The 18,101-nt window shown below is 50.9% G+C and overlaps 1 protein-coding gene and 1 long non-coding RNA gene across 2 annotated transcripts in view; one reads left to right on the top strand and one right to left on the bottom strand.

Annotated features, from left to right (window-relative positions):
• LOC100116545 (roundabout homolog 2) overlaps positions 1-18,101 on the top strand; it is a 297,500-nt gene that overhangs the window by 245,928 nt on the left and 33,471 nt on the right. The window lies entirely within an intron of this gene.
• LOC116416095 lies at positions 15,572-17,841 on the bottom strand. The gene is made up of 3 exons (XR_004226607.2): positions 17,638-17,841; positions 17,361-17,548; positions 15,572-15,938 (listed from the first exon to the last, which is right to left on the bottom strand). It is a non-coding gene; the product is annotated as an uncharacterized LOC116416095 (long non-coding RNA).

The raw sequence follows: 18,101 nt of genomic DNA, 5'->3' as shown, positions 1-18,101 counted from the left end.
TTTCGCGATGTTTCGCACGAGCAATTTCGCGAAATGCGCAATTGAGTATTAAAATATGCGGGATTAATTTCAGCCGCGACCCTCGTCAGACGAGGGACGAGGTCTTAACGGCAGCGCAGGTAATACCGCGGAATATCATAACTTATTCACGCGCCGCGCATTGACAGTCTGCATTTTTCGGCCGAAAAAGGAGCGAGGCTAAATAATGATTCAATTTATCAGGCGGCCGCGCCGAGGTTAATATCTTTATTTTCGAGGCTCCTTTTCCCCTGCTATATTCTTTGCGCTCGCGCGAGGAGATACGTCTACCTCCGAGCGCGAGATACGAGCGGCTTTTAACCGAATTGGCTAACATCGATTTATCGATCGGTTATACGAACAAATACACGGAGGAGAAAAGTTTCGCGTGTGCCTTTGACCCCGCTGTCTTCTTTTCCTCGAGGCGGTACACCGCAGCGGCAGCGTCGCAACGAAAATACATAAGTAAATATGTGCAGCAGAGCGGCGCTCGGAGACTGACACAAGGAATAAACAAGGGCGGAAGCAAACACGCGCTAAACTTCGCTTCTGCGCGATTCCCGAGCCAAATGGATGAGTTGGCACATGTGCAGCAGCGCGAGCTCGCGGAAAAAGATTTTCGCGAAGATGCAATCATAAAGCACAAGGAGAAATCGCCAAATACGGCTCGAGCGATAAATCCCTCGACGCGTCGGGGAAAACAAGCCTCCCTAATTAGATCGAAAAAAGCCTAGCGGCGCACGGCGAAAACTCTCGCCGCGACCACAGCCTGAAAGTGCAGCAGGAGGCTAAAAGGATATCCGTGTACGGTGAGCTGCGGGTCCGACAAACGCGCGCGCGGCCAAGACAGAAGAGCCGGAATAGAAAACGCGGAAAATTCCGGGATTCCCGGCGGACCGTATAAGGTGGCTCAAAGTGTGTTATCCCCGCCGCGCGAAAATGGAAACGCGAGATCAGCTGCTCTCTGGTGGTATACTTGAATAACAATACCCGCCGAGCTTGGTTTAAATTAAATCCGAAACTACGGATTCTAATTCTGGAGGTCCTTAATTTCATTCGAACCGCAGCGGAGAAACAAACAGCCAGGAAATTCTCGGTATAATAAACAGCTTTGGGAGAGAGAGGGAGAGAGCAAAGGCATACGCAGATACTGCAGCAATGCATTATTTCCGGAAAATTCAAAGAACGCTTACAGCTGTGAAACAACGGGGCGCTTTTCTCTCGCGTGCCTCCCTCTGCCCCTCACTCGACGCGCGCGCGCGATAAAGTATGAAGAACCGTTATGTTTGCTAAAGCGTCGCGGTGCATATACGCGCGGCCCCATAAAAAAGCGCAGGATCGCCCGAGTGCTCGCGCGAAAGCAAGAAGGATAGAAAGAAAGAAAGACTGGGAGTACACGTATAGGAACACGCACACGGTAGCGGCACATACTGCGAGAAATAAAAGGATTCAGAGTAGCGGGCTGCATTCCTGGATTATTTAACATTTTCCCCCCGTCGAGCATTATCCCCCTGCACGTGTGCGTGTACGTGCACATACACACGAGCCGCTCTGATGCATATCCTCGGGAAAAGGCAGCCGTTGAAGTTATGCCCGGCGAATGTCATGTTTTCTTTATCGCGACGATTGGCACCTATGTGTATACTCGGAATTATTGTTCGCGCGACGTCGACGACGAGCCAATTATAAATTAGCGCCGCGTCCGAGAGAAGATACGCCGGCACGTACATATCGGTCCCTTTTTTCCGCAGTCGCGACACGAGTCGAGCCGAGTTTTTTTATCGCGTACACACGCGCGGACCTTGGACACGGAATGAAGTTATTGCGCGGGCCCTTCTCAGCTATCGCCGCGCAACGTGTCGTGATACGGGGCGACATCAGTCGCTGGCTATTCGAGAGGGAGAGCGAGAGAGAGAGAGAGAGAGAGAGGTGCGCGCGCGCGATATCGTGGATATTGCGTTTGACGTTATATTTTATGAATATTTCGGAGGCCTTGATTAACGATCTCGCATCGCATTTCGACACCGTACACTTTATCGGAGTTTATTTTTCAGCGCCTCGAATAATCTTTGTTTGCTCGAAAATTTATATCGTGAGAGGGCGAGAAATTGAAATAAAGACGTAGCGAAAATCGATGGGAGTGCGCGAGAGTCGATAAATTCATAACACGCAGCTCGCTCGCTCCGTATAATCTCGTGCCATTGGTGTGTACACATAGGCAGGTTTACGATTTCTCTTTTTCTCCAAAGTACGCCCCTCGCGCCGGGCCCTTTTCCCCGGCGGGAACCGCCCAAAAACGCGTGGTAAAAAATCCAGCTTCGATTTCAAAGTTTCCGTCGAACCCTTTCATCAGGCGCTCGCGCGAGACCTCTCTCGTCCCTCCCGACGTCTTATTTCCGACTTTTTTAGCCCGAGACTCGTTTTCTCCCCCATAGCTCTGTAGCACCGGCTCCATCTCGAGCCTTTCGCTATTGCTTCCCTCCGTTACCTCGTCGCGCGTACTGCTGAAATTTACTTTTTTTCATGAATCGCATTACGTCCTTTCAACGCCCGGGAGAAATTTTCCGTAGCTACTTTGCGTTTCCTGAGTCAGCGCTTTTTTGCAAGTATAAATAATATAAAGGAAGGTAAACTCGGAGAGGAGGACGATTAGATACACACGCGATACTAGAGGAGGGAGAGGAAAACAACGAGCGTAAGGCGAGATGTAGCGACAAACGATGCTTGGATTACGAATGCGCGCGGCAGCCGATAGCCGATAAGCCGGCAATTGGAAATGCTTGTACGCCGCGCGGAAGGCGAGATTATCCGCAGGATCGCGCGACGAAAAGAAAGGAAATTATTGCAGCGCGCTGAAATATTCGTTGCAATCGTTATCGGGCCCGATTTTATCGCTTTCCTCCTCTCTCCACGCCGCGTTGTTCGATATTAAATAGATTGGAATTTATCGGCTGATGCTGGCGCGTTCCTTGGCGAACGAAACCTCGAGATAGATAGAAAGAGCATTGTTCGAGTTTCGGCGTCAGAGAGAACGAGAGCGCGAATACAACGTAATAATAAAAAGGGAAGCGTAAAAGCGCGAGAACAAAGGGATAAAAAAGGATCAAGCGCCGGGGCATAATACGGAGGAGGAGAGTAAAAAAGTAAGTCAGTCTCGAAAGAGAAACAGAGACGCGCAGCGCAGTGCCACAAAGGATTACTCTCCGCGAGCGGGCGAGTGTATAGCTGCGCAGAGAGGAAGGAAAAAAGAGAATCAGTCGTATAAGAGAGCAGCTTGCGGCCGTTGCCAAAAATGAAAAGGAATAAAAACCTTAAACTAAACTCGTAAAACGGATACGAGCGCCGCGAGCTGTCAAAGTTTTACGAGTCGATCGTCCTCCAAATACGTAAAGGTCTGTAAAAGCTCGGCTCTCTCCCGCTGCACGCAGTTTCCCCGTCCCTCCGCGTTCGTGTGCAGTCTATGCAGTCCCGCTTGTCACCCCTCTCTCTCTCTCTCTCTCTCTCTCTCTCTCTCTCTCTCTCTCTCTCTCTCTCTCTCTCTCTCTCTCTCGCGTGTGTGTTCCTTCTCTATACGGAGATGTAGGCATATTTCTCTCTTTTGGACCTCGCGCCGATTCTCCGGCTCCGAAAAAATAAGAAGCTGCAGTGTGTCGATCGTGTAAAGAGAGGGCCGGGGATAAAGGATTCGAGGAAATAAAAGTTCGGTGGAGGCGGTAAAAAAATCAATTTCGCCCGGCCGAAAACAGAGAGGATATCCCCGGGTTTATAAGAACGTCGGAGGTCGAAAGCGAGAGGTATTCCTCTCGTGCGCGCAGGTCTGCGTGTGTGGCTTTAATTAGTCTCGTTATTTTTTTTTTCATCGAGAGAAGCTGCTATAGAGGGAGAAAGGGAATCTATTCGTGTTTATTTAAATGGAATGCGTGTTCGCCTGCAGAGCTATCCTTAGTGCTATTTTATTTCTTCTTCTCTCTCGCTCGCCCCAACGGCAAACAACATAATTATCAAATCGAAGCTCTTCTTTTGCTCTCCTCTCGCTTCGCTGCTTTCCACCCGCGTTTTAATCTACACTTCCGCAGGCCTCGTACATATTTCGTTGCTTCTCGCTGCGCGAAATTTTTAATCAAACCGCTGGTGATTAATTTCGAGGAGCATAAATCCGTAGAAAGAGATAATAATTCCGTGCGCAGCTCCGATCGACGGCCCCGATCTCTCAATCCGAATCTCCGCGTGCATACACCAACGCGACCAATGCCCCTCCCGATAGAGTCTTCTCGTTGCCAGCATCGCGGCTGCGGCGATGAAGAGCTCTGTGGAAAAAAGGCCGGCTCGAATTTATCGAGTGTTGCGCTGCAGTTCTGTCTCTACTAGCTCTCTCCTCAGCAGCGCAGATAACGAAGCCGAGTCGCTCCTTTCGGGATCGAGGGAAATAAAGAAGGAGGCGAGCTGGCCGCCGTGGGCTCGCGTGCTGCACTGTCCAGCCGGCCGCAGACCGATAAATCAAGAACCTGCGGCGCCGCTGCCTTTTTTCGAACTGCGCGCTTAGAGAGAGAGCCGCTCTTTTCTTCTTGCGTTATGTATAGCTGACGCGGACACGGCGGAGCGAGAGCCTCGCCCGCCATTATACGCCGGGCAACGTCAAATTACAGCCAATAATTTTTGATAATCAATAGCGCGAAGCCCCGTGCGAGCGCAGGGCATGAAAGGGTCTTGACTTTCTTCGAGGGGAAGAATTCGAGATGAACGCGCGGCTCGTGAGAGAGAGGTTTTTCGGCGCAGGGCCACGAAGAAAAGAAGCATCTTAGTCTCGGGGTTTCTCCCTATCTCTGCTTACGCTACCGAGGCAGTCGAGGAGAAAAGGAGCAAGTAAGACGCTCTCTGCGGGAATAGGGCGGTCTACTCCGATTGTTTGCGTCTTGTGCGGAGCTGCGCATCGGGGAAAAACGGAGGGGGCATATTAATTTGCTAATTTTTCGAGAGCACTGCCGCTGCCGCCTCATTAAGCCCGGGTATCAAAAGGAGAACGAGATCCTTGCGCAGCTCCTTTTCGTGATTTTTTTATTCTCTCAGCTCTTGCCCTCTCCGAAAGCGTGTAGGCGAGCAGCTACAGCCGGCCGGCTACTCTTTAAAATTGAATATTATACAGAAGGGCGGCACGGATCTTATCTTTTTCGGAATATAGAGCAACGATGGAGAGCTGAAATATGGCTCTCATTAGTTCCCCGTTCGGCTTGTGCGTGTAGGTCGGAAGAATTTTCATCGAGAACTATTCGTAAACGCCATAAATCCAGATTGAAGCCTCGGGCCATCGATACATTGTAAAAATACCGAGAAAGCCATTATTTTCCCCGCTTCCCGTATACTTGACATAGAGAGAGTAGAATCGATTACTCGATACTTTTTGGTCTTCGAACGGGTTTTCACATCTACAGCACCGCGAGCGCTACAATCTCGAAAAGAATACCACCGACATACCGATAAGCAGAAACAATAATTCGCCCGACTATACAGCAGAACATCGCGGATTTATCACGTTCATTTCGCTCGTTAAATCTGCTCCGATCGCGCGAGCGCCGCGACGTACGCAAGAATCGCTCCCGTCCGTCGAACAATTATTTTCTCTTTTCGCTACAGCGCGGCGTCATATTTTTCGATCAGCCCGTAAACTCATGCTCGTGGGTATACCAGCTGCTCTCTCGCTCGCGCGCATATGTAATATCGCGACAGCGTTTATTGTCGACAGATCGATGAAATATGACGATTTTATGCTTTGTAATAGGCGCGCGCGTGGCCGGCTTTTTCGTGCCGTAGTCGCGCGCTCGCGTGGGTTTTCGCATATTATAGTCGTTGCGGCCTGTGCGTGTGTGTGCGCAGCCCGGAATATAAACGATGCAAGCTCGACCGAGCGTGATTCGCTGGCGACGATTCATTTTTTCTCGAATCCATCTCCAAAAACACACACCTCTCGTGTGCGAGAAAAAAGTATGAACGGTAGCCGCGACAGCATCGTATATTATCCGGCGACACGCGAGCAGCGAAAGCGCTCCATAAGCGCGAGCAGGATCCTCGCTGCATTGTTTGTTAAATGAGCGCGCCTAATCGCTCCGGGAGGATAAACGGCCGCCGGATTTGCATGTAGTCCGCAGCGCGGTAGCAGATGCTCGCCGATTTCGCCTGCGCGCGGGAAAAGCGGCGATTATTGCCCGCCGCAGCGAGGTAATTAGAGGTCGTTAAACCCGCGTTGAACTGTTGCGCACCCTCTTTCGCTCTCTCGCTCGAGTCCGTTTTTGCGCGCGCCTACTCCTTTTTCAACGCTTTTTCTCCTCGTGCGCACAGGGCCGGCTCAAAGGGGATGTGCGGTATTGTACTCGTTTCCCGGTAAAAATCACTCGGTTAGCCGCGAGAGTTCAGCTATTCTCATTGTGTGCTAATATTTTCTCCGAATGCGCCGCTCGGTATTACATACACGGAGAGAGAAGCTGCAGCGGCGGCCTCGCCGTTGTTACACGTGCGCGACCTCTACTCGGCCGCTGCGCTTGCCGATATTTTGCGAATTCATAGATTTTTCCCCGAAGCCGCTGCGTTAGTGCGTCTGCCGATTGATTATTCGATAAACGCGCGACTCGATCGCAGACGTCGAGGACGCGACAGAAATTGGTTTTTCGCGAAAATCGAAGCTCCGCAAAAACGAGGAACGGATATCCAGGCCGCGATAAGTTGCCCGGAGAAGGAGAGACGAGCTTGCGCATTGACTTGCAAATCCGACAAGCGCGCGAGACAATTGCGCGCGCTATAGAAAAGCGGAGGAAAAGAAGTGCGTCGAACTCGAGGAGAGAAATGATCCGCGCGCGCGTGCAGTCTCTCGTCCCTCTCTCTCTCTCTCTCTCTCTCTCTCTCTCTCTCGAGGAATATCCGTGTTTCGAATAATCGGATGCCGCGCGTGCAACATATCCGATATATGGAAAAATCAATCGAGGGCCTCCCTCCCCCCATTATACTCGATAAATAATGGGCAATGCGATGAAGTTTCAGCGGTGGTCGTCGTAAAATTTCGCATTCCGCGGTCACGATTTCGCTTTTAATCAACGGAATTCCCGATGCGTGCCTTTGTATCGGGAACATTTTTGCTTCGTTTGTAATGTTAATGCGCGCATTTTATATTTTTACTCTGGTCGTGTTGATGCAGGCCGTATGTACACAAAACGCGAATCGACGGGGGAATCGGATTTCGCTCTGCACCTTTCATCATTTCGTATGACAGTTATTTTTGCAAATGAAACAAAGCCTCAAAGGCGGATTTACATCGCTTTAAGTTTTTGATTGCCTTATTTATTCCCGCGGGAATAATTTTGCGAAAATCGAAAACGCGAAATTGAGCGAAAAAAATCATAATCCAATGTGACGATTCATCCTCCTCTGAGATCGCTCGCACCTTTGTATCGGCGATAAATCGTCGCACCCACGCGACCGACAAAGAGCCGCATCTGCTACCCTCACCATCTCCGTTCATTATTGTCGTACACCGTAAAACAAACGAAAGGACGACGATCTCGGCGCTCGCGCGCGAATCAGTTCTCGCCTCCCGCATTTGCATCGCGGCGGCGAATTCGCGCGCGTGCCGCTCACAATCAAATATGCAAATAGAGCTTTTCTCTCCCACGCGCGTATACCGATAGTCGCCGTGACGGATGGACGCGTGTCAGCGTGCGCATACCTATGCAGCCGAGGGCAAATAAACCGGCCAATTTATAACACTCGGCGCCGTGAAAACTATACCTATACACACCGGCCTGCTGTAACGTCTCTTTTTTGTAGCCCGACGAGCTCTCTGCGTACAGCATAGATATACTATATAGTCTAATGACGGTTTGCCGTGCAGCTGTTTCGGCCGCGGGTTTATTGATACGTTTGTCGCGCTCGGGGACGGGTGTAAGTTTCAGCGCGGCCGTAGGACAATTTATTCGACTCGTCTGGCCCGATGGTGCCCGTGTTACCGGTGCGCTGCCTCGCTTTTTCCAATCGGAGATTTTTCCGCGAGTTGTGCCAAGCAGAGATAGCATCTCTGTTAATCGTCACGGTGCGCGCCGTTCGATCGATGTGGACCGCGCACGTATCGGGAACGAGTTTGCAGCAATAATGTTTTTGCATTACGTTTGTGTTTTATGCAAACGACAGAGTGTATCGTAAATACGAGGAATTATTATCCTGTAATGAACTGCGCGGAACGTCTGGCTTGCAAATTGTTATCGTTGATACTTTCTTTTTATTCTCGGGGATCAAAATATGTATACACCCACTACTGCTCACTTTCTACGTTTCAATTAATTTTGATTTATACCAGAGAGAAAATGGGTGCACGATCACGAGCACGTTTGCATATTGAGAAAAAATTGAATGGTCGTGTATAAAGTTGTAAGCTCGTGCAGTGTAGGTTACGTAAAGCCCGAAGAAAGCCATTTGATTGAGCCATTATTGCTTCTGTAATAAGATTTAAATCTCAAAGTCGGCGGCGATTTTCCAGTCAATACCTTCGGAGCCCGGTATAACCATAACAAGCCGATGACAAATGAAACTCTATTAAGCTCGAGCAGGAGCGTTTGATTTGAAATGTCCGATAAGCGATTCAGCACTTCAATAAGCGCGCGGCATATTCGCTCGGAAGAGAAAGCAGAGCCTTATAACCAGGCCACGTATAACGTGGATATCAAAGCAGACTCGCGCGAGATGACTGCCAATTGTCGTAGTCTTATTTCCGGATATTTTCGCACACACAGCCTGTATTTCATCGGAGCTTCGCTTTATCTGAAAGTCAAGGAGACTTGCGGTAAATAATGCGATCCGGACGCGCGGTATGTAGAGTACGCGTAGGTATTATCATGGCGACATTGAAGCGTCATTTGAATTTTCTGTATCCGCCGCGAGCCAGCTTCTTTTTTCTACAGAGACGTGAGCGCAACGTACAATGTATGTCGAATGCGAATGCAAAATTATTAATAAACCGAAGATAATGTCGGTCGCGCGCGTCATGAATTCGCGCACGATAAATGCCCATAAATAATTAGAGCATGATTTATCGTATCGGCAGCGCGAGCGCGTTATAAAATAATACGAAAAGCCGATAACGTCCGAAACAACGCGATAGCGTCACGTCCGCGTAAAACCCCCGAATTCGCGAAGATATGAGCCGGATTGTCGTCATGCTTCGCATCAGAATAAAAAAGTCGCCGCGCGTACGTCCGCAAGAAAGCGTCAAACATATCGTATCCAGATTCAAAGCGACGAAAATCGACGGGTTAAACGCGATTCCCAGCGCAGTCGTGCGAATGCACTTTTATCGTCAGTTCCGGCGCGCATTATAAGCAATTTATATTCGAATCGACGCCGCGCGGCGTGTCGGGCGGGAAATTAAACGAATTTCGGCTTACGACTATCGTGACAGATTTATGTGGCCCGCCGCGAGCGCTCTCGGCGATCGGCCCCGATAATAATGCGCCGATAGAGATTTTATTGTCGTCGATTTTATTTTAAGTCGTCGTGGCTTGAAAAATGAGCTGATCGCGAGAATTTATAGAGACCTCCAATGACGAATTGAAACAGTGCATTATGCGGAAGCTGAAAGGTTGCACTCGCGGCAGACGGAAAAATGAAGAGCTAGAATCGCATAGCTCGGAAGGAGTTAAGGAGTTGCCGCGGCATCGGAAGCACTTTATCCGCCGCGGAAGCCGCGAGATTAATGTGCTCCCCGAATGCAGCGGCGGCGCGCGGCAACAGCAGCCAAGTCTCGAGTATAGAAGAGAATATCCGAGCGAGGGAGAGAGAGAGAGAGTATGCAGTACATATATAACTGTTGGGCTTCGGAGCTATAATAGCCCCGGCGGCATTCTACACAGTGTATACACACTCACTCAAAAAGTTCGAAAATCGCCTGGGAGGAGCGCGCTACTCTCTCTCTCTCTCTCTCTCTCTCTCTCTCTCTCTCTCTCTCTCTCTCTCTCTCTCTCTCTCTCGGCTATATTTTTTAGCCACCGCCTATTCCATTTTCCGCCGCGCACATTGTTGTCTTTATGGCCTCGGCGCGTGTAAAATATATGAATAAGCAACGTTTATTGATTTATGCAAAAATACGCAGATTCGGACCCCGCTGAATTATTAATGTTTTTCGCTGTCGCGGTGTAACGTGCATAAATGAAAGGCTTTATCATATTCTCGAGCGGCGAAATTGTATTCGCGGCTCTTGCGAGATTTTCATCGGAGTGAATCAATGAAACTCGAATCCGTCCGAGTTGAAAACTGGGTTTGTTTATACCGTGCGGATGTCGTCGGAATGATAAATACTCAGCTCCGATCGAACTTTCGAAAAAGCTTCTCGCAGTCGCAGTTCATTTATAGCGAGCTGATGCAGCCAGACTCGTCGCTCCATTTATCGGCGAGTCAGGGAAGGAACGTGCCGATCGCAAAAAGGACAATTATAAGTGAAAGACGGAGCGCCGCTCCGAATCGCAGTAGCCTCCTCCGGTCTCCGGTTTTGTATGCTAGTCGAGGGGATTGAAAAATAACGGCGGGGCTGTCCGAGCGATGCATCAGTCGGCCGCGAAATCCGATTCGATAGAGCTCTTCCTCTTCCTCGGGGCTCTCTTCCGTAAATCACGGCTCTCTCTCTCTCTCTCGTGCTCTCTCCGCCGGCTGCTCTCGGAGAGATAAATATGCGCGTTAAGTGTCCGCGAGCGCCGGCCCGGTAATAAAGTCGAGCATCTTTGACGTTTCTCATTGCTGCCGCCGCGCCGAGCCATATTTTCCTTCTTCCCCGCGGATCGATCGCGGAACAGTCCTTCCTCCCGGGGCGGCTCTCCTCGCCATTGTCTTTTGATCGATGCGCACTATCGGACGATGGCGCGCGCGGTTTGCATGCGCTGCTGCCTCGCGGGGGATTAAGTGATATTATTATACGAATCTTTCGCTCGGCTCTGCCCGTCGCGGGCCATTAGGCTTCGGCGAACGAGCGTGAAAACGTATTTTGACGCGGGCGACGCCTGCGAAATGAGCGCGAGTGCGATCGGGCGAAACTCGCGCTGCTGTAAATTAATATTTCAGACGAAGATACAGCGAATATTTAATAAGTCGATGGCTTGTACAGGCCGTTATCAGATCTTTCACGCCTCGCGCGGCATAGCCGTTCGTGTTAACATCGGCGGCGCAGGCATGCGGGCGTGAAATGAGAAGGCGCATACAAGACGCGTACACGCGGCAGCCCACGGAGGATTTTCGCCGACAAATTAAGTCTCGCGCCGCTGCTACCTACGGCGGCACCTCGCAAAGGCGATGCAGCGGGCTATCTCCTTTTCGAGACGACTCGCATATCTGCCCACTCGCGCGTCTCTCTCTCTCTCTCTCTCTCTCTCTCTCTCTCTCTCTCTCTCTCTCTCTCTCTCTCTCTCTCAATCTTCTCCTCCTCGCGTACTCTTATTCGGACGCGGCTGTAAAAGACTCGTCAAGCGTCGTGAGCGATAAATTTCCGGCGTACTTTGCGAACAATCTCTCTCGGGAGAGGATGAACAACTGCCGGATGAAGCTTTACGTCATGCGCGAGCCTGATGGCTCGTTATGCGCTATTCTTTCCCGCGCGCGCGGAGAGCAGAGGTTATCGTCGAGAAGTGATGTATAAATGACTTTCCGAGAGACGTCTCCATTCCGCGCATAATCGTTCCGACGGGTTTATTCATCGGGGCGAGCGCACTTTGCGAATTACTTTTGGAAACTACGGCTAAGCTCGGATGAATTCGCGTACACAGAGACGCAGAGCCGCAATTACGGATTCGAAATTCCCGCGGGTGGGCCGCAACCGCGCGGAAGGAACACGAGACACTCGGGCGCTCAATGTAGCGGAATAAAGGCCGCTTCGCTCTTCTCCGCAGTAGTCTACCGTGTATAGTGTATACAGAGGAAACAACGTTTCCTCCCGTCGCGACTCCCCGGAGGGATTTCGCAAAGAAAATTCCACCGCGGACTGACGTTTCCAATCGAGAGCTGATGCAGGGCGCTCGGCGTTATCGCGCAAACGAGCCGTGCGCGCAGAAATTGCGGGAAGAGAATACATCTTTCATTCACCGAAAGCGACGCCAGTGTCGCTCGGACGCGTTGATCGGCGGTAATGCGACTGCGTCGCTCTTCTTCAACGTCTGCTCGATGACTTTCGCGGATTTGAGCTCGACGTCGAGAGCGCACCACTTTGAATGTGAATTTTTCTTTCATATCCATCCAGTCGGCTGTGTAATTACAGCGTGTTCGATTTAGCATTGAATGGAGATAGGCCTCGGCTCGCGGGCGTCAGGTGAAGAGAAAAATCGACGCGACAAAAGAAGGCATTCAGCCAGCCCACCCAACGAAACAATAACTCGGCGAGCGCGCGATCGGCGCATTAATAAAGACCTCATACAGCCACTCGCGAGCGTAAGCGAGAGAGATCGAGCTCCTCATTATTTACGGCGCGATGACCGGCGGGCGATGGTTCATCAATCGGGCGGCGTCGACACTCGACGTCGTTTTTCGGCGCGCGCGAGAGAAGTAATTACGAGAGATCGCCAACCCCGATCGAGCGACGAAGGGGGGCACCTTCGCGTTCTTCATTATCGGGACAACACTGGCCGCATTGTCTCGCCCCTGCGTTGATGGATCATTTTTTGGCACTTGTTTTCTCGAGGATATCCTCCATATTTCAAGAGGCGTATTGCGAATCCGTTTTCGTGCATATATTTATAATAGCCTCGGATCGGATCGAGCGCGTGAACCGAATGAATCGCAACGAAGAGTGCCGAGTAAAATACTCACCGGCGGAGAGCTGGAAAAAGTTGGAGCGTCCATTTTCATACTCTCCCAAGTGGATACGCCTGCGCACCGCACATCCATTTGCATTTTCAATCGCAAATGCAGCACGCGCCGGCTGAATAAAATATGTCGCCGGAGTAGTTCGTTACGCGCCGCGAAAGTGCAACAAAGCCGCCGCTGCGCATAAAATCCAAAAAGAGGAGAGGAAGATCTCGAGAGCGGCACATAAAAAAAGCCAGAGCCGAGCGCGGCATAAGTCTGCTCTCGAAAATCGCGGCCGCGAGTGTACTCTCCGCGCGAGAGCTAGCGGCGTTATCAAGTCCCACGAGTGCAAGTATATATCCGCTCCAGAAGTAGAGAGAGAGAAAGAGAGAAAATAGGGGAATATTTTCCGCTGCAATATCCCGGAAATTTCGCGACGTGACGCGACTATTCGCCGGGCGCAATAAATTCCTGCTCGTCCGCGACCTTCGCGTGCCGCCGCGCAGCAGCAGCTAAACCTAAGCCGGCTTAACAAACCTCGCCTGGATTTGGCTGGATTCCAGGCCCTCCTGCTGCTGCTGCTGCTGGCGATTCGCTCGTTATTGTCCGGAAAATGGGTCGGCTATAATTGCGCCCCGCTGGATAGACTCCTCTCCTCGCTACATGCGGATTCCAATCTCGCGCGCGAGATATGCACCGAGCGCTTCATATACGTGTATATACAAGTTCGGGATACGGAGCCGAGTGATTTCGCCGCCGGTGCTGAGAGGAGTGAAAAGGCCCTTTTAGACAATCCTCCGCCAGCGCGAGATGTCGGCTGAAGTGTCCGAGGAATACTCTTGCGCCAGTTTCTCGCGGCGCAAATTCGAGTGCCGCGAAAGTCTCGAGCCGCGCGTATAAGAAGAGCGACATTGTTAGTCGCGGGGAAATAAATAATCCAAAGTCGCGTCGAGATCGCGCAAGAGGGATGAGGCGCGCGAAACTCGAAGCGCCGCGGCGGCATCGGCTTGCGATGCCTCGGCTGCAGCGGAATTCGATTAGAAAGTAATTGCCTCTCTCGCGCGCCCCCAAAGCCGCTGCTCCTCTCTGCAGCGGCTCTTGACACCATCTCGAAGCCATAGCGCGCGTATAATGAAATAAGGGCTTATGCTCGATTTTCCGCGCGCCTGACTGCCGTATCTCCATGGAGACAGGTCGCGGCTTCGGAGCAGGCTTTTTCGACCGTCCTCGATCTAACCCGTCTGTTTTCTTTTTCTGTTGCAGGTACGTCAAAAGCCAGCGATACAGTCCATGCGCGTTCGTACGCCGGTAAGTCAAAGGCCAGAACCGTACAACAATCAAAACGCTGGGAAGGCTGTACTGCGCAGAAAAGCCGAGTATAGAAGGGGCCTCAAGTATTGTATTATACGCCATCCGAAAAGTCCCCTATTCCGGTCACAGGGAGAGAGAGAGAGAGAATCGATGCTCGCGGCACACGCCTCGATTGGCTTCGGCTTGACTTTCCGATAAGCAAGCAGTCTGTTGGCAACCGGCCTAATACAGGCCCTGCGGCTCTATCTAAACGCCCGTGAAAACGCCGAGCATCTCGATGCTAAAGGGCTCACGAGAAAAATATGAACTGGAATAGTATACGGGGGGGCTCTCTCGTCAAGAATAATGGCCGAACGTATGAAAGAAAATCATTAGATCTCCGAGAGGAGATAGGGCCACCACCTTGAGGTCGCAGTAGGATGTGCCGCTTATCGGGGAGCGAGCATGTAGGGTGTGCGCCGATTTGTACTCGCGCGGAGAAAACTGATCTGCAAATAACGAGCAGCAACGTCACCCCAGAGTATTGTTTCACGCTGGCTCGGGATTAAAAGATAGCGGATATCTGTGTGTACTCGCTTTGTTCCGTGCGTTGAGGCACGCTTCTCTTCAATCCAACGGGCCGCCGATCGGATGGCGAAAAATCGGCGGGAAATCCAAAAGCGAGCCGCGAACGCGTACAAAGGCAAACTGCATCGGAGCCAGCAGATGAGAGAGACGAGCCGAAAGAAAGAAGCGCAACAGTAGCTCGTTCTCGCGCGCTGCAGCGGAGATAAAATCCCCGGCAGCGTCAGAGGGTCGGGTCGAGATATCCGCGGCGAGGCGTCGGGCAATTACGTCAGGCGCGGTCACGTGCGCGGCGTATTAGAGGGCGAGAGATCGCCTCATAGTTAACGCGCTCAGCAGCAGCGCTTCTTTCTCTTTTCGCATCTCCCTCGCAGTCGCAGACAGGCGTCAATTCGCGCGCCCCCGCGGATTTTCCTTTCGACATCTGCGCGCGCGGAGAGAGATCGGATAAGACGTCTGCCAATTACCGCGAGATTTGCTGCGGGGGCTTCTACTGCCGCCGGCTGCTGGAGATGCGTCCGTCGAGATAGAGAGATAAAATTGCATTTCGAATTCGGGGGGTTATCTCTCGGGGCTGTCGCGTGTTTTGCGGGATTTGCTCGGCGGCGAATGAATTATATGTATCCGCAAGAATTAGACAGCCAGCACCGAGGAGATGTTCCATGCAAAATGCAGGCGCCGATTGCCATCTGTATAGGGCCTACTTACCCGAGAGGAATTCCCCTTTTTGTTGCTTCCGTTTATACTGCAGCGTGTCGACACAACTTCTATTTCTCCGCATAACCTTTCTATAGCTCCCCGTTTATATAGAGATGTTCTGAGAAACGAAACTAGATTTGAAGAACTAGGATTTGACCGCGATCGGTTACTCGGAAAAGCCATGGAAAATGTTGTTTAATTGAAATGATCTCCGCGAATAAAAAGTACGAAAACTAAAACGCGCGCGAGGGAAAATGCACATAATAGACGTAATCCATCTTCTCGTTCATTCAAATTTTTCAATTCCAGAGAAAAGCCCGTCCACATTATTGTTGCCGTTAATTAAAGAGCCGCGAGCGTATACTTGCCAGCATTGCTCTTTGTTCGTCGTCCTAGTTTTCCGAAATTTTTTCTCCGACTGACACCACGATGAATGGCCTTATCATTCGGCCATCGCGGGGTTACTTTTTTCACGTATTCACCAAGAATTTCTGAAAAATTGCAGACGCTCCGCGATGCACTGGCGAGATAGCTCACAATGAAATCTGGAATCATAAGGTCTCGATAAGCGATTGGCTCGAAGCGGATGAGCTGCTCCGTGTCCGAGTTAAATCAGCATCGGCGATAACGTCAACAGCAGATAAACCGACGTCCGCCTGGAGCTTTTTCGCGGCGGTCGAAGGATAATTTTATGGGTTCACGGTACGTGTGTGTGTGTGTGTGCGAGAGACATAAAGCAGCAGCGGCGGCGGGCTCCCTAATGACTTACGGTCATCTCTTGCAGCGCAGGCCGAGCGAGCGAGGGTGCGCGCAACTGAGGAAGAGAACACGAGTATAGGTATACAAGCTCGATCGTCGGGGCGCACAAAAGGGTCATTAGGCCCCTTTCAGGAGCCGTTTTGGAAATTCGCCTTTATGGGCAGCTCGTTCTCCGCGCCTTTTCGCTACATACTACTCGCCATCAGCGAACGTGGGCTGCTGCTGCTGTGAGGTGTAGGCCGAGCGCGTCTCTCGTCGTGCGCACGAGCGAAAACATTCTTCTTCTCTTGTTTCTTAATGATCCAACTCGCTGCTGCTCTGTGCCACCAATTAGTTCTGACTTTGTTCGCGTTTCGAATGCGAATTTCTAATAATCGTCCTCCGCGTATCGCCCACGCGCGTCTCCAATAAAAATATTCATTTAGGCGCGCGTACACAACGATAAATCAATAGAGCCAGTTCGCGCCGCCGCTGCAATTTCCCTGCGTGCCAGTCGTTTTTCAACGCGCGCGCCCACTATTTTACAATAGAATATATCCGTAATCCCGCGGCGCTAGCTGATAAAAACCTTTACGGGAGATTTATAGAGTCATTACATAAAAGCGCGTGGCGCGAAATACGAAGTGCGGAAAGCCAGCGAGCAAATAATCCGGGATTGCGGCGGCCGCTCTGCTGCTGTAAAGAAGCGCGTATAAATATCGGCGAAACAAGCGCTGGACGCGCGATATTTATATAAATATTTGTCCGATTCGCCGGGGATTAGCGGCTGCGGCTGCAGCGGTTCTCTCGCGCTCTCTCTTTTTCGGCCGATAAATAAGGATCAGAATTTAAGGAATAACCTACCGCCGGTCTTATGCCTCGTTCTTCGCGGACTGATTTCGGCTTCGATTTACGCACTCGATCCGTTATTTCTCAATCCTCAGTCGACCATCAGCGCAAAGCTCGAACGCGGTATAAAGGAAAACTTTCGGTAAAGGCCGTAAAAATAATTTTCATTAAAACTTTAAACACGCCGCGATTAGCGTTGCTCGCGCAAACAGCCACTATCTATTTTCGCCGAGCACAGTTCGCAAGCTTGTTCGAGAGGACTCCGAGGGAAAGCTCGATAAACGATGGAAAATTCATGAATCCGCCGCGACGAGCGGCGCTTGCGAGAGAGAGAGAGAGAGAGAGAGAGAGAGAGAGAGAGAGAGAGAGAGAGAACCAACCTGTGAATATGGATAACCCCAGCTATATGGCCGCGCCGTGTGTCCGGAAGGGACGAACTTTTATGTCCGTCCGCGGCGGCGAAGTCAGCTCCGATTGTTTTTGGCCCTCTTCGCTGCAACTTTCGCGTAAATTGCCGCCTCTGCAGAGCGGAATCGTTGAATATAGGGACTCGCGACGGCTTGGCGCCCTTGAAATGCCCAAGAGACCGATTTTATACTCAGAGAGAAAGAGATAGCGGGAGAAACAAAACAAAATTTTCGTTAGATTCGTTCGTACCTGCGGTTTAGCCACACGCAAAAGCCAAATAAGAAAGTTTTGATGTACGAGTATCAGCGCTGGATTTCGGTGGCTGTTCAGCGGGGGACGACGAGAAATCGAGGAAAAAAAACAACGATGCGCGCTTTCTTTCTGGTGGTCTCTGCAAGACTGGATTAGATCCCCGTATAGCCGCTCGGGCGCAGGAGGAATAGTCAAACAAATGATGAGCGCGTGCTGCCGTGAATCATACGTTCCGAATCCCCTCTGTCCAATCCTTTCTTTATACCTCTCAATTCTTCTTCCACTTCTGCGCGCAATCTGTTCGCCGCTCTCTTTCCCATCCTCTCTTTATTTCTCCGTTCGCGAGCCGTCTTTTTCGTCGATCGCAAAAATAAATAACCGAATTCGCAAATTGACGCGCGGTTTACTCGAAAAATGATCGAGGAATAACGTAACGACGTAAAAATGTCACGCACGTTTCC

Source organism: Nasonia vitripennis, chromosome 1 (genome assembly GCF_009193385.2).
Source record: "Nasonia vitripennis strain AsymCx chromosome 1, Nvit_psr_1.1, whole genome shotgun sequence".
Lineage (NCBI taxonomy): Eukaryota > Metazoa > Arthropoda > Insecta > Hymenoptera > Pteromalidae > Nasonia > Nasonia vitripennis.
Note: the sequence above shows the minus strand (reverse complement) of the source record. Positions and strands in the feature narration are given on the sequence as shown.